Source organism: Gymnoscopelus microlampas, assembly GCF_963454915.1.
Source record: "Gymnoscopelus microlampas genome assembly, chromosome: 19".
Taxonomy (NCBI): Eukaryota; Metazoa; Chordata; class Actinopteri; order Myctophiformes; family Myctophidae; genus Gymnoscopelus; species Gymnoscopelus microlampas.
Window position 1 is genome coordinate 41,681,904 of NC_139956.1, and position 18,046 is coordinate 41,699,949.

An 18,046-nucleotide genomic window follows, 5' to 3' on the forward strand; every position below is an offset into this window, starting at 1 on the left:
CTGCCTCCATTTGAGGTAGTCTGAGCTTGTTTGCTTCCATTGAGCATGTGTTCTTTGTATGTGCACGAGTCAATACAAAACTACTCTTCTATGCTAAAACTAAATGAGTTAGATTGAGTTTATTTTGATCAAACATGACTTATCATGTGCACTGGTCAATTACAACTACCCCAACAAGTAGCACTTACTGAATTAAAAGGTCAAGTCAGTGTTAAAGTAATAATAGTGACAAAAGTTTAAACATTCTACTTTCCCCAGCTTGATCTCTTACCTACTGCTCTGACAGGTGTCCTCCCATGTGCACTGGTCAATTACAATTACCCCAACAAGTAGCACTTACTGAATTATAAGGTCAAGTCAGTGCTAAAGTTAAAGTAATAATAGTGGCAAAAGCCAGCTTGATCTCTTACCTACTGCTCTGACTGGTGTCCTCCCTCAGCTAGTAGGCATGTTATGACTGCCAAGAATTGTGAACACCATATATAGGGAATGTGAACAAAACAACTCTGTCCTGGGTTGTTGTAGTTCTGTCCTGGGCCATTATGGTAGTTTCATTGGTACTTCACACATAGCTCACCATCACATTAAATTCAACCATTTGCATTTGATTAGTTGGCTGGTGCTTTTCTTTATTCTTTTTTTTTTTTTTTTTTTTTTTTACCACAAATGAAGATACTAAAGTCTCTTTCCATCAAGATTGAGTTATTGTTTTTACACTAATCAATTAAATAACAGTGACAGTCTTAAAAAGATGACCTAACAGAACCAAGACAACCCCAAAGGGAAGCACTTATGAATTAAAACATCATCAATGCCCCCATTAGAGGTAATCTGAGTTTGTTTACATCAAGCCTTCTTGTTATGTGCTTGTTATGTGTCAGTTAAAACTACCCCAACAAGTAGCACTTACTGAATTTAAAGGACAAGTCAGTGCTAAAGTTAAAGTAATAATAGTGACAGAATTCAATGAGATTCTACCCTTCATGGCTGCGTTTTTGGTAGGTGCACTAGTCAATTAAAACTACCCCAACAAGTAGCACTTATTGAATTAAAAGGACAAGTCAGTGCTAAAGTTAAAGTAGTAATAGTGACAAATGATAGAAGATGACAATACAGAGCCAAGACAACCCCAAAGAGATGCACTTATGAATTTAAACATCATCACTGCCTCCATTTGAGGTAGTCTGGGCTTGTTTGCTTCCATTGAGCATGTGTTCTTTGTATGTACATGAGTCAATACAAAACTACTCTACTCTTCTATGCTAAAACTAAATGAGTTAGATTGAGTTTATTTTCATCAAACATGACTTATCATGTGCACTGGTCAATTACAACTACCCCAACAAGTAGCACTTACTGAATTAAAAGGTCAAATCAGTGCTAAAGTTAAAGTAATAATAGTGACACAAGTTTAAACATTCTACTTTCCCCAGCTTGATCTCTTACCTACTGCTCTGACTGGTGTCCTCCCTCAGATAGTAGGCATGCTATGACTGCCAAGAATTGTGGACACCATATATAGGGAATGTGAACAAAACAACTCTGTCCTGGGTCGTTGTAGTTCTGTCCTGGGCCATTATGGTAGTTTCATTGGTACTTCACACATTGCTCACCATCACATTAAATTCAATCCATTTGCATTTGATTAGTTGGCTGGTGCTTTTCTTTATTCTTTTTTTTTTTTTTTACCACAAATGAAGATACTAAAGTCTCTTTCCATCAAGATTGAGTTATTGTTTTTACACTAATCAATTAAATAACAGTGACAGTGCTAAAGTGTAAAATATGACCTAACAGAACCAAGACAACCCCAAAGGGAAGCACTTATGAATTAAAACATCATCAATGCCCCCATTAGAGGTAATCTGAGTTTGTTTACATCAAGCCTTCTTGTTATGTGCTTGTTATGTGTCAGTTAAAACTACCCCAACAAGTAGCACTTACTGAATTTAAAGGACAAGTCAGTGCTAAAGTTAAAGTAATAATAGTGACAGAATGCAATGAGATTCTACCCTTCATGGCTGAGTTTTTGGTAGGTGCACTAGTCAATTAAAACTACCCCAACAATTAGCACTTACTGAATTAAAAGGACAAGTCAGTGCTAAAGTTAAAGTAATAATAGTGACAAATGATAGAAGATGACAATACAGAGCCAAGACAACCCCAAAGAGATGCACTTATGAATTTAAACATCATCACTGCCTCCATTTGAGGTAGTCTGAGCTTGTTTGCTTCCATTGAGCATGTGTTCTTTGTATGTGCACGAGTCAATACAAAACTACTCTTCTATGCTAAAACTAAATGAGTTAGATTGAGTTTATTTTCATCAAACATGACTTATCAATGTGCACTGGTCAATTACAACTACCCCAACAAGTAGCACTTACTGAATTAAAAGGTCAAGTCAGTGCTAAAGTTAAAGTAATAATAGTGACAAAAGTTTAAACATTCTACTTTCCCCAGCTTGATCTCTTACCCACTGCTCTGACTGGTGTCCTCCCTCAGCTAGTAGGCATGCTATGACAGCCAAGAATTGTGAACACCATATATAGGGAATTCAATTCAATTCAAATTCAATTCAATCAAACAACTTTATTTTCCTTTCGGAACTTCGTTTGTGCAGTGGTTAAAAAAAGACAAACATACATATAGTCAATACATATATACCCATGTCACTATAAAAGACACAAGTACATTTAAAACTATTACTTAAAAGCATGATAAAACTTAAAAGCATGGTAAAATAATATATTATATTGCAACCTATGCTTGTGTTAGCGTGTTCATTACTAGCGTCCATCAGATGGAATAGTCCAGCGTGCTTGAGGGGGGAGGGAGGGGGGAGGGGGGGCTCCACCAGACCTAGATGTTCAGCAGTCTGATGGAGGTAGGTACAAAGCTATGTCTATCTGTGAGGAAGGAGAGAATGAGCAGTATGAGGTGGGGATTTACATTCATCCGGAGGAGTTTCTGTCCCATCAGATGAGGTTGCACGGTGTTAAATGCACTTGAGAAGTCCACAAATACCATCCTGACAAAGGACTTGGACTTCTCCAGCTGTGTGTAGGTGTGATGCAGCAGAGTTATCACCGCATCATCCACACCTCTCTGCTGCTTGTATGCAAACTGGAGTGGGTCTGTGTGCCCACTAACCTCCCTCTGTAGCTGAGGTAGAATGAGCCTTTCCAAGCTCTTCATCACCAGAGATGTTAAAGCTACGGGGCGGTAGTCATTATTGCAGGTGGGGTTACTTTTCTTAGGGGCTGGGCAAATGATAGAGGACTTCCATATGGTTGGTATGGAGTGTTCAGACAAGGAGCGATTAAAGAGTCTACAGAAGACATCAGCCAACTGCTCATGACAAACCTTCAGCAAGCGCCCACTGATTTTGTCAGGACCTGGGCCCTTATAAGGGTTTGTTCTCTTGAGCACCCTTTCCACCTCCCATGGGTGAAACTCTAGGTTGGTGTTAGTCGCTGCATTACACAGGAGATTGGTGGTCAGCTCCTCCCTCTCCTGAGTGAAGTTGTGAGTGTCAAATCTGCAATAGAAGCTGTTCAGGTTCTCTGCAAACTCCACACATTCCTCTGCTCTTAGGTGGGACGGGGGTTTGTTGTTTTGCACGCCAGCAAGTGTTTTGACACCTTTCCAGGCGTCTCTGGCTTTGCCCTCCTGGAAGAACCTTTCCACCTTCTCCTTGTACTCCCTTTTGGCCTCTTTAATTTCCTTACTTAACCTGGCCTGAATCAATTTAGCCTCAATCCTATTGCCGGAGGTAAATGCTATTTTTTTCTGATTAAGTGTATGTTTTAGCTTTTTTGTGATCCATGGTTTATTGTTTGAAAAAACTTTAACTGTCTTTTTTGGAATAATCATGTCTTCACAAAAAAGAATGTAATCGGTAATGACCTCAGTAGCCTCCTCTAGACTAGTCCCCTCTGTGAATGTTTCCCAGTCAGTACAGTCAAAGCAAGCCTGCAGTGTCTCACTGGCCTCCTCATTCCACTGCTGCACCTGCCTTTTGACAGCTCCTTCTCTTTGTAATGTAGTGCGGTAGGCGGGTACTAAATGAATGACGTTATGATCAGCTGTACTTAATGGGGGTTTCTTATATGCCCTATATGCATTCTTCACGTTACCATAACAGAGGTCAATTGTTTTGTTTCCTCTGGTGGCACATTTTACATATTGCTGATATGTGGGGAGAGGCTTTTTGAGCCGACAGCTGTTATAATCACCCAATATTAGCACAGGGGCGTCGGGGGCATCGTTCTCTATGCGATGGACGCACGCAGAGATAGCCTCCTCTGCGCGAGCGTCATTACCAGAGGGGGGGATGTAAACAAGCACAATGTTCAGCTGGCCAAATTCACGGGGGAGATATCTGGGTCTCAGATTCACAAAGAGCAGTTCGATGTCAGGTGAACAGTATGACTCCCGTATTTTGACAGTTTTACACCATGCTTCATGTATATTGGCTCACTGGAAACACTCTGTTACACCAGTGGGTCTACAGTTGGGGTCCAGGGACCCTCATGGGCTTCCAAATGGCCCCTTACAGGTGTGTAACTCTGAGAGTGTACAAATGGAACCAAATGGACCCGTAAGTCAGTAGTTTTACGTCAGAACTCAATAATATATATTTGTTGTGTAACACAGTCAAAATAATCATAAAAAAAACGTCTGCGTATACATTTCATATTCATTCCCTGACGGTCTTACTGATAGAGGTTTGCCTCCAACACAAAATGATCACAATGTCCTTGTTTTGTTGTTACACATTATTACAAATACATCCATCTGTTGGCAATCAAGACCTTGCCTTGCGGAAGCAACCAGGTTTTCCAGAGCCGACAAGCACCCAGCTTTTAAGTGGAACAGGGAAACTAGTTGGGTCCACTTAGTTTGTAAAACAAACAGAAACTCTGATTTCAAGCTTTTGTTTATATCCTTGTATTGATAAAACAGGTGTTCACGTGTTTTGACAGATGCTAGGTTTGATGTTTATCTGGTATCTTAGTTCCTTTGAAGCACTAAACTGAGTTATTTGCGCTGTATTTACATGGCCGTATTCCCTGTCGCTTTGTTGACTATGGTTTATATCATTAAATCTGATCTTACACTTTGTGAGGCGCTCTGGATAAGAGTGGTTCAGCTCAAGGTGCGGCTAGTGATATTCTTTTGTTAAAATGTGTGTATATTCAGATAGTAATCATTGCTATAGATGGTATGTTCAGTAACAAGGGGTCTCCCTGTCTCTCTCAGGATACCAATTTCATTTCTCAGAGAGAATTCATACAGGATAAACAAGGAACTGGAAAACTATAAAATTGAAGCTGGGTGCTCTTTCCTGATTGGCTGTAATTAACCCACCTGAAGATATATTGTATGTTTATTATGTTTACCCGCATTGTGTTAGGAACCTGCTGACACGTTTGGTGTTAGCGGGTCAAATTTGTCAAAACCCAAACTTTAATTTACTCTATTTGTCACTGCATGTAATCCTATACAGGCTGGGGGCGGCACCTTTCAGCAGGAAGTGTTGGGCGGGAGGAGTAGAACGAAGGGAGACTCTATGTCTTCCCGGTGGGGGCTCCTCACTGGCAGGTGAGTCGGTAGGAAACAACAGCAGTGACGACACACAAAAACAAAAATAAACAAAAACAAATTACTATCAGAATAGAGCTTTAACTTTTTACCCTAAAACCTTTTGTTTCAACCAAAAGATTTCAACCAGAAGACTTACACCAGTGGTTTTCAACCCTTGTTTATGTCAAAATTATATATATATTTGGCCACAGAACCCCCATCTCAAAAATATTTTGTGCCAGGGATTTTTCAAAAAAGACCACTGGTGGGCCCCGGACCACTGGTTGAGAACCACTGACTTACACTATGCTACGTTGTGTTGTATTGTAGTCTCCGGTGCTGATGCGGCGGACCGTGGAATCGTCTCCGTTCTCCAGCTGCGACACCAGTGACACGGAGCAGTGCTCCTTGCCCGTCAACAGCGCCTCCCTGCTGCGCAGAACGCAGGCCGGCCAGAAGCCCTCGCCCGTCAGGGGCCACGTCCTTAGGAAGGCCAAGGTAGGACGGACCCCCCCCCCCCCGAGCACACACTCATAATTTACCAAACAATGAAAAGTTGAGCAGCATAGTGAAGTTTCATTTGTATAGTACAGTGGTTCTCAAAATGTGTCATTTCACGGACCCCTGTAACTCTGAGAGTGTACAAATGGAACGAAATGGACCTACGAGGGTCCATATATGGTTCCATGTCTACACTTTCAAAGTTACAGACCAGTTAAGGGTCCATCTGGTTCCATAATTTAGCTGGGGACACCTGTCGGTTCCCCAGACCCCACTTTGAGAACCGGTGGTATAGGAAACATACTTTCAGGAAAGCTATCTTCAGGAAAGGCAAACCTCAGACACTAGGGCGATTGTTTTGTTTTTGTTTTGTAGACAGGACACAGCATGTGGAATGTATTCAATTGACCGGTCCATCTCTTCTGCTTTGTCTTGCAGGAATGGGAGATGAAGACCGGAACATAAATCGCTCCAGTGGTCACGTCACGTCTTAACTTTTTACTCTGTTTTGAAAAAGTGTGTGTATATATTTATTTAAGACCTATTTCTATGATGACAGAGGATGCGGGAGAGGACACAAGCATAGCGTTCACATTGTTACCGATGGACCGAAAAGCGTCACTGGTTTAAATAGCGACTGTATCCCCCCCCACACGCAGGAGCGGAGGCCATTTTGTTTAGCCCAGTGGTTCTCAATGGCGGGTTCGGGGACAACCAGGGGTCCATTTGGTTCATTCTCTGAGTTACAGACCATTCGGACCCCAGGGTGGTTCCCGGGACGGACGTCGAGAACCAGAGGTTTAGCCTACTATGTTATAATCCTATCGAGCATGCTTGGTGTACTAATGTTGTCCAACTTGTGCTGTCCGCTGTTCTTTCCTTTGAAGCAAACAGTGTATCAACATCAGTTGTTTTTTTGTTTGTTTTTTTTGGGGGGGGGTGTTCTTGTTTTTGTTTTTTCTCTCTCTCTCTCTCACTTAAATCCCCTTCTTTTCAGACAGATTCACGCATTGTTTTTCAAAAAAAGGTCAATGTTCAAAACCAAGTATTTAATTGTAAATGTTTAAAGAAAATACTTAGCTTCCCTTTTCTTTCTCTTTTCTTTTTGTTATTTATGTGGATATATTTAAGGTTTTTTGGTGCTCTGGAAAAAAAGAAACCCTCCCATGAACGCCCTGTTTATTTCCCATAGCATGTCCCATATGGTATGTCCGTTGCCAATGACGGCCGGGTACCGGCCTGACACTCGCCAGCGCCATCCAATTTCAGGGCTGTTGTTTTGCCAGGCGAATTTGTTACAAACTCCTTAGCTGATACCAACTCCCATGGAATCCGCTTTTCGTGGGGTTAAGGTTGGCACCTGAACCTGTCCTCCGGTTCCTCCCACAGCACCGGTTCTGCTTACCAACAGTGGGCCCACATGGTGCTTACATTTCACGCCCCCCCCCGACCCATCATTTAATGTTTTAGAATAGGTTGAGATCTCTAAAATCATTCGCTTTACCAGATAAAACTGCGAGCTGTAGAGCGCCAGCTATGTGCTGAGGGATCCAGCTAGCTACTAGATGGTTCGATGTTTTCATTCACACGGTATCCAAATGTCTCTGAGGCACATGCTTAAAACCGTCATCAATACACTGACAGACATAGAAACACTTGCTGTACACTCTACTTTTTCTGTGTTCCACTAAATCATACACTGTGACTTACATGCAGGGTTGGATTTGCTGGGGGGGGGGGGGGGGGTTGCTTTTGATATCCCCTCTCTCTAGTCATTCATTTTTAAGGCAGATGGGGACATGTTGTAGCCATGATTTCTGGAAATAGTTAAGAAATGGTTAAGAAAATGGCCGCAGCACCCCCCCCCCCATGTTTTTCTTTACCAATCAAACCCTGCCTACATGTTCAACCTTCTACACACGCACGCACGCACACACACACGCACACACACACACACACACACACACACACACACACACACACACACACACACACACACACACACACACACACACACACACACACACACACACACACACAGTGAGTGTCCTGTATAATGGTGCTTTTTGTTGTGGTAATAACTTTACCATACAGTATCTTCCACTGCCAATATTTGCCAGAACTAAGTATACCGAGGTAATTAGTTTTATTTTCATCAAACATTACTTATCATGTGCACTGGTCAATTACAACTACCCCAACAAGTAGCACTTACTGAATTATAAGGTCAAGTCAGTGCTAAAGTTAAAGTAATAATAGTGACAAAAGTTTAAACATTCTACTTTCCCCAGCTTGATCTCTTACCTACTGCTCTGACTGGTGTCCTCCCTCAGCTAGTAGGCATGCTATGACTGCCAAGAATTGTGAACACCATATATAGGGAATGTGAACAAAACAACTCTGTCCTGGGTCGTTGTAGTTCTGTCCTGGGCCATTATGGTAGTTTCATTGGTACTTCACACATTAAATTCAAGCCATCACATTAAATTCAAGGCATTTGCATTTGATTAGTTGGCTGGTGCTTTTCTTTATTCTTTTTTTTTGTTTTGTTTTTACCACAAATGAAGATACTAAAGTATATTTCCATCAAGATTGAGTTATTGTTTTTACACTAATCAATTAAATAACAGTGAAAGTGTAAAAGATGACCTAACAGAAGCAAGACAACCCCAAAGGGAAGCACTTATGAATTAAAACATCATCAATGCCCACATTAGAGGTAATCTGAGTTTGTTTACATCAAGCCTTCTTGTTATGTGCTTGTTATGTGTCAGTTAAAACTACCCCAACAAGTAGCACTTACTGAATTTAAAGGACAAGTCAGTACTAAAGTTAAAGTAATAATAGTGACAGAATGCAATGAGATTCTACCCTTCATGGCTGAGTTCTTGGTAGGTGCACTAGCCAATCAAAACTACCCCAACAAGTAGCACTTACTGAATTAAAAGGACAAGTCAGTGCTAAAGTTAAAGTAATAATAGTGACAAATGATAGAAGATGACAATACAGAGCCAAGACAACCCCAAATAGGTGCACTTATGAGTTTAAACATCATCACTGCCTCCATTTGAGGTAGTCTGAGTGTGTTTGCTTCCATTGAGCATGTGTTCTTTGTATGTGCACGAGTCAATACAAAACTACTCTTCTATGCTAAAACTAAACGGGTTAGATTGAGTTTATTTTCATCAAACATGACTTATCATGTGCACTGGTCAATTACAACTACCCCAACAAGTAGCACTTACTGAATTATAAGGTCAAATCAGTGCTAAAGTTAAAGTAATAATAGTGACAAAAGTTTAAACATTCTACTTTCCCCAGCTTGATCTCTTACCTACTGCTCTGACTGGTGTCCTCCCTCAGCCAGTAGGCATGCTATGACTGCCAAGAATTGTGAACACCATATATAGGGAATGTGAACAAAACAACTCTGTCCTGGGTCATTGAAGTTCTGTCCTGGGCCATTATGGTAGTTTCATTGGTACTTCACACATTGCTCACCATCACATTAAATTCAAGCCATTTGCATTTGATTAGTTGGCTTGTGCTTTTCTTTATTCTTTTTTTTTTTTTTTTTACCACAAATGAAGATACTAAAGTCTATTTCCATCAAGATTGAGTTATTGTTTTTACACTAATCAATTAAATAACAGTGATAGTGCTAAAGTGTAAACGATGACCTAACAGAACCAAGACAACCCCAAAGGGAAGCACTTATGAATTAAAACATCATCAATGCCCCCATTAGAGGTAATCTGAATTTGTTTACATCAAGCCTTCTTGTTATGTGCTTGTTATGTGTCAGTTAAAACTACCCCAACAAGTAGCACTTACTGAATTTAAAGGACAAGTCAGTGCTAAAGTTAAAGTAATAATAGTGACAGAATGCAATGAGATTCTACCCTTCATGGCTGAGTTCTTGGTAGGTGCACTAGTCAATTAAAACTACCCCAACAAGTAGCACTTACTGAATTAAAAGGACAAGTCAGTGCTAAAGTTAAAGTAATAATAGTGACAAATGATAGAAGATGACAATACAGAGCCAATACAACCCCAAATAGATGCACTTATGAGTTTAAACATCATCACTGCCTCCATTTGAGGTAGTCTGAGCGTGTTTGCTTCCATTGAGCATGTGTTCTTTGTATGTGCACGAGTCAATACAAAACTACTCTTCTATGCTAAAACTAAATGAGTTAGATTGAGTTTATTTTCATCAAACATGACTTATCATGTGCACTGGTCAATTACAACTACCCCAACAAGTAGCACTTACTGAATTAAAAGGTCAAGTCAGTGCTAAAGTTAAAGTAATAATAGTGACAAAAGTGTAAACATTCTACTTTCCCCAGCTTGATCTCTTACCTAATGCTCTGACTGGTGTCCTCCCTCAGCTAGTAGGCATGCTATGACTGCCAAGAATTGTGAACACCATATATAGGGAATGTGAACAAAACAACTCTGTCCTGGGTCGTTGTAGTTCTGTCCTGGGCCATTATGGTAGTTTCATTGGTACTTCACACATTGCTCACCATCACATTAAATTCAACCATTTGCATTTGATTAGTTGGCTGGTGCTTTTCTTTATTCCTTTTTTTTTTGGGTTAGGGTTACCACAAATGAAGATACTAAAGTCTCTTTCCATCAAGATTGAGTTATTGTTTTTACACTAATCAATTAAATAACAGTGACAGTGCTAAAGTGTAAAAGATGACCTAACAGAACCAAGACAACCCCAAAGGGAAGCACTTATGAATTAAAACATCATCAATGCCCCCATTAGAGGTAATCTGAGTTTGTTTACATCAAGCCGTCTTGTTATGTGCTTGTTATGTGTCAGTTAAAACTACCCCAACAAGTAGCACTTACTGAATTTAAAGGACAAGTCAGTGCTAAAGTTAAAGTAATAATAGTGACAGAATGCAATGAGATTCTACCCTTCATGGCTGAGTTTTTGGTAGGTGCACTAGTCAATTAAAACTACCCCAACAAGTAGCACTTACTGAATTAAAAGGACAAGTCATTGCTAAAGTTAAAGTAATAATAGTGACAAATGATAGAAGATGACAATACAGAGCCAAGACAACCCCAAATAGATGCACTTATTAAATTAAACATCATCACTGCCTCCATTTGAGGTAGTCTGAGCTTGTTTGCTTCCATTGAGCATGTGTTCTTTGTATGTGCACGAGTCAATACAAAACTATTCTTCTATGCTAAAACTAGTTTTATTTTCATCAAACATGACTTATCATGTGCACTGGTCAATTACAACTACCCCAACAAGTAGCACTTACTGAATTAAAAGGTCAAGTCAGTGCTAAAGTTAAAGTAATAATAGTGACAAAAGTGTAAACATTCTACTTTCCCCAGCTTGATCTCTTACCTAATGCTCTGACTGGTGTCCTCCCTCAGCTAGTAGGCATGCTATGACTGCCAAGAATTGTGAACACCATATATAGGGAATGTGAACAAAACAACTCTGTCCTGGGTCGTTGTAGTTCTGTCCTGGGCCATTATGGTAGTTTCATTGGTACTTCACACATTGCTCACCATCACATTAAATTCAACCATTTGCATTTGATTAGTTGGCTGGTGCTTTTCTTTATTCCTTTTTTTTTTGGGTTAGGGTTACCACAAATGAAGATACTAAAGTCTCTTTCCATCAAGATTGAGTTATTGTTTTTACACTAATCAATTAAATAACAGTGACAGTGCTAAAGTGTAAAAGATGACCTAACAGAACCAAGACAACCCCAAAGGGAAGCACTTATGAATTAAAACATCATCAATGCCCCCATTAGAGGTAATCTGAGTTTGTTTACATCAAGCCGTCTTGTTATGTGCTTGTTATGTGTCAGTTAAAACTACCCCAACAAGTAGCACTTACTGAATTTAAAGGACAAGTCAGTGCTAAAGTTAAAGTAATAATAGTGACAGAATGCAATGAGATTCTACCCTTCATGGCTGAGTTTTTGGTAGGTGCACTAGTCAATTAAAACTACCCCAACAAGTAGCACTTACTGAATTAAAAGGACAAGTCATTGCTAAAGTTAAAGTAATAATAGTGACAAATGATAGAAGATGACAATACAGAGCCAAGACAACCCCAAATAGATGCACTTATTAAATTAAACATCATCACTGCCTCCATTTGAGGTAGTCTGAGCTTGTTTGCTTCCATTGAGCATGTGTTCTTTGTATGTGCACGAGTCAATACAAAACTATTCTTCTATGCTAAAACTAGTTTTATTTTCATCAAACATGACTTATCATGTGCACTGGTCAATTACAACTACCCCAACAAGTAGCACTTACTGAATTATAAGGTCAAATCAGTGCTAAAGTTAAAGTAATAATAGTGACAAAAGTTTAAACATTCTACTTTCCCCAGCTTGATCTCTTACCTACTGCTCTGACTGGTGTCCTCCCTCAGCTAGTAGGCATGCTATGACTGCCAAGAATTGTGAACACCATATATAGGGAATGTGAACAAAACAACTCTGTCCTGGGTCGTTGTAGTTCTGTCCTGGGCCATTATGGTAGTTTCATTGGTACTTCACACATTAAATTCAAGCCATCACATTAAATTCAAGGCATTTGCATTTGATTAGTTGGCTGGTGCTTTTCTTTATTCTTTTTTTTTGTTTTGTTTTTACCACAAATGAAGATACTAAAGTATATTTCCATCAAGATTGAGTTATTGTTTTTACACTAATCAATTAAATAACAGTGAAAGTGTAAAAGATGACCTAACAGAAGCAAGACAACCCCAAAGGGAAGCACTTATGAATTAAAACATCATCAATGCCCACATTAGAGGTAATCTGAGTTTGTTTACATCAAGCCTTCTTGTTATGTGCTTGTTATGTGTCAGTTAAAACTACCCCAACAAGTAGCACTTACTGAATTTAAAGGACAAGTCAGTACTAAAGTTAAAGTAATAATAGTGACAGAATGCAATGAGATTCTACCCTTCATGGCTGAGTTCTTGGTAGGTGCACTAGTCAATCAAAACTACCCCAACAAGTAGCACTTACTGAATTAAAAGGACAAGTCAGTGCTAAAGTTAAAGTAATAATAGTGACAAATGATAGAAGATGACAATACAGAGCCAAGACAACCCCAAATAGATGCACTTATGAGTTTAAACATCATCACTGCCTCCATTTGAGGTAGTCTGAGTGTGTTTGCTTCCATTGAGCATGTGTTCTTTGTATGTGCACGAGTCAATACAAAACTACTCTTCTATGCTAAAACTAAATGGGTTAGATTGAGTTTATTTTCATCAAACATGACTTATCATGTGCACTGGTCAATTACAACTACCCCAACAAGTAGCACTTACTGAATTATAAGGTCAAATCAGTGCTAAAGTTAAAGTAATAATAGTGACAAAAGTTTAAACATTCTACTTTCCCCAGCTTGATCTCTTACCTACTGCTCTGACTGGTGTCCTCCCTCAGCTAGTAGGCATGCTATGACTGCCAAGAATTGTGAACACCATATATAGGGAATGTGAACAAAACAACTCTGTCCTGGGTCATTGAAGTTCTGTCCTGGGCCATTATGGTAGTTTCATTGGTACTTCACACATTGCTCACCATCACATTAAATTCAAGCCATTTGCATTTGATTAGTTGGCTGGTGCTTTTCTTTATTCTTTTTTTTTTTTTTTTTTACCACAAATGAAGATACTAAAGTCTATTTCCATCAAGATTGAGTTATTGTTTTTACACTAATCAATTAAATAACAGTGATAGTGCTAAAGTGTAAACGATGACCTAACAGAACCAAGACAACCCCAAAGGGAAGCACTTATGAATTAAAACATCATCAATGCCCCCATTAGAGGTAATCTGAATTTGTTTACATCAAGCCTTCTTGTTATGTGCTTGTTATGTGTCAGTTAAAACTACCCCAACAAGTAGCACTTACTGAATTTAAAGGACAAGTCAGTGCTAAAGTTAAAGTAATAATAGTGACAGAATGCAATGAGATTCTACCCTTCATGGCTGAGTTCTTGGTAGGTGCACTAGTCAATTAAAACTACCCCAACAAGTAGCACTTACTGAATTAAAAGGACAAGTCAGTGCTAAAGTTAAAGTAATAATAGTGACAAATGATAGAAGATGACAATACAGAGCCAAGACAACCCCAAATAGATGCACTTATGAGTTTAAACATCATCACTGCCTCCATTTGAGGTAGTCTGAGCGTGTTTGCTTCCATTGAGCATGTGTTCTTTGTATGTGCACGAGTCAATACAAAACTACTCTTCAATGCTAAAACTAAATGAGTTAGATTGAGTTTATTTTCATCAAACATGACTTATCATGTGCACTGGTCAATTACAACTACCCCAACAAGTAGCACTTACTGAATTATAAGGTCAAATCAGTGCTAAAGTTAAAGTAATAATAGTGACAAAAGTTTAAACATTCTACTTTCCCCAGCTTGATCTCTTACCTACTGCTCTGACTGGTGTCCTCCCTCAGCTAGTAGGCATGCTATGACTGCCAAGAATTGTGAACACCATATATAGGGAATGTGAACAAAACAACTCTGTCCTGGGTCATTGAAGTTCTGTCCTGGGCCATTATGGTAGTTTCATTGGTACTTCACACATTGCTCACCATCACATTAAATTCAAGCCATTTGCATTTGATTAGTTGGCTGGTGCTCTTCTTTATTCTTTTTTTTTTTTTTTTACCACAAATGAAGATACTAAAGTCTATTTCCATCAAGATTGAGTTATTGTTTTTACACTAATCAATTAAATAACAGTGATAGTGCTAAAGTGTAAACGATGACCTAACAGAACCAAGACAACCCCAAAGGGAAGCACTTATGAATTAAAACATCATCAATGCCCCCATTAGAGGTAATCTGAATTTGTTTACATCAAGCCTTCTTGTTATGTGCTTGTTATGTGTCAGTTAAAACTACCCCAACAAGTAGCACTTACTGAATTTAAAGGACAAGTCAGTGCTAAAGTTAAAGTAATAATAGTGACAGAATGCAATGAGATTCTACCCTTCATGGCTGAGTTCTTGGTAGGTGCACTAGTCAATTAAAACTACCCCAACAAGTAGCACTTACTGAATTAAAAGGACAAGTCAGTGCTAAAGTTAAAGTAATAATAGTGACAAATGATAGAAGATGACAATACAGAGCCAAGACAACCCCAAATAGATGCACTTATGAGTTTAAACATCATCACTGCCTCCATTTGAGGTAGTCTGAGCGTGTTTGCTTCCATTGAGCATGTGTTCTTTGTATGTGCACGAGTCAATACAAAACTACTCTTCTATGCTAAAACTAAATGAGTTAGATTGAGTTTATTTTCATCAAACATGACTTATCATGTGCACTGGTCAATTACAACTACCCCAACAAGTAGCACTTACTGAATTAAAAGGTCAAGTCAGTGCTAAAGTTAAAGTAATAATAGTGACAAAAGTGTAAACATTCTACTTTCCCCAGCTTGATCTCTTACCTAAGGCTCTGACTGGTGTCCTCCCTCAGCTAGTAGGCATGCTATGACTGCCAAGAATTGTGAACACCATATATAGGGAATGTGAACAAAACAACTCTGTCCTGGGTCGTTGTAGTTCTGTCCTGGGCCATTATGGTAGTTTCATTGGTACTTCACACATTGCTCACCATCACATTAAATTCAACCATTTGCATTTGATTAGTTGGCTGGTGCTTTTCTTTATTCCTTTTTTTTTATTTTTTTTACCACAAATGAAGATACTAAAGTCTCTTTCCATCAAGATTGAGTTATTGTTTTTACACTAATCAATTAAATAACAGTGACAGTGCTAAAGTGTAAAAGATGACCTAACAGAACCAAGACAACCCCAAAGGGAAGCACTTATGAATTAAAACATCATCAATGCCCCCATTAGAGGTAATCTGAGTTTGTTTACATCAAGCCGTCTTGTTATGTGCTTGTTATGTGTCAGTTAAAACTACCCCAACAAGTAGCACTTACTGAATTTAAAGGACAAGTCAGTGCTAAAGTTAAAGTAATAATAGTGACAGAATGCAATGAGATTCTACCCTTCATGGCTGAGTTTTTGGTAGGTGCACTAGTCAATTAAAACTACCCCAACAAGTAGCACTTACTGAATTAAAAGGACAAGTCATTGCTAAAGTTAAAGTAATAATAGTGACAAAAGATAGAAGATGACAATACAGAGCCAAGACAACCCCAAATAGATGCACTTATTAAATTAAACATCATCACTGCCTCCATTTGAGGTAGTCTGAGCGTGTTTGCTTCCATTGAGCATGTGTTCTTTGTATGTGCACGAGTCAATACAAAACTACTCTTCTATGCTTAAATGAGTTAGATTGAGTATATTTTCATCAAACATGACTTATCATGTGCACTGGTCAATTACAACTACCCCAACAAGTAGCACTTACTGAATTATAAGGTCAAGTCAGTGCTAAAGTTAAAGTAATAATGGTGACAAAAGCCAGCTTGATCTCTTACCTACTGTTCTGACTGGTGTCCTCCCTCAGCTAGTAGGCATGCTATGACTGCCAAGAATTGTGAACACCATATATAGGGAATGTGAACAAAACAACTCTGTCCTGGGTCGTTGTAGTTCTGTCCTGGGCCATTATGGTAGTTTCATTGGTACTTCACACATTGCTCACCATCACATTAAATTCAAGCCATGTGCATTTGATTAGTTGGATGGTGCTTTTCTTTATTCTTTTTTTTTTTTTTTACCACAAATGAAGATACCAAAGTCCCTTTCCATCAAGATTGAGTTATTGTTTTTACACTAATCAATTAAATAACAGTGACAGTGCTAAAGTGTAAAAGATGACCTAACAGAACCAAGACAACCCCAAAGGGAAGCACTTATGAATTAAAACATCATCAATGCCCCCATTAGAGGTAATCTGAGTTTGTTTACATCAAGCCTTCTTGTTATGTGCTTGTTATGTGTCAGTTAAAACTACCCCAACAAGTAGCACTTACTGAATTTAAAGGACAAGTCAGTGCTAAAGTTAAAGTAATAATAGTGACAGAATGCAATGAGATTCTACCCTTCATGGCTGAGTTTTTGGTAGGTGCACTAGTCAATTAAAACTACCCCAACAAGTAGCACTTACTGAATTAAAAGGACAAGTCAGTGCTAAAGTTAAAGTAATAATAGTGACAAATGATAGAAGATGACAATACAGAGCCAAGACAACCCCAAAGAGATGCACTTATTAAACATCATCACTGCCTCCATTTGAGGTAGTCTGAGCTTGTTTGCTTCCATTGAGTGTGTGTTCTTTGTATGTGCACGAGTCAATACAAAACTACTCTTCTATGCTGAACTAAATTAGTTAGATTGAGTTTATTTTCATCAAACATGACTTATCATGTGCACTGGTCAATTACAACTACCCGAACAAGTAGCACTTACTGAATTATAAGGTCAAGTCAGTGCTAAAGTTAAAGTAATAATAGTGACAAAGGCCAGCTTGATCTCTTACCTACTGCTCTGACTGGTGTCCTCCCTCAGATAGTAGGCATGCTATGACTGCCAAGAATTGTGGACACCATATATAGGGAATATGAACAAAACAACTCTGTCCTGGGTCGTTGTAGCTCTGTCCTGGGCCATTATGGTAGTTTCATTGGTACTTCACACATTGCTCACCATCACATTAAATTCAAGCCATTTGCATTTGATTAGTTGGCTGGTGCTTTTCTTTATTCCTTTTTTTTTTTTTTTACCACAAATGAACCCATAGCAAGCGAAAATCCTAAATGAGACCTCCATTATGTATCATTTGTGTCTCTAGATAAAGATGAGCACCAGCCGAGACCAAAGTGCATTTTCTCATTCTTCTCAATTTGAACTCCTGAGATATGACACTGTTCAGTCTCACAGTGATCACTGTTTGAGTTCTCAAAATGATCTTAATGGCGTCGCTA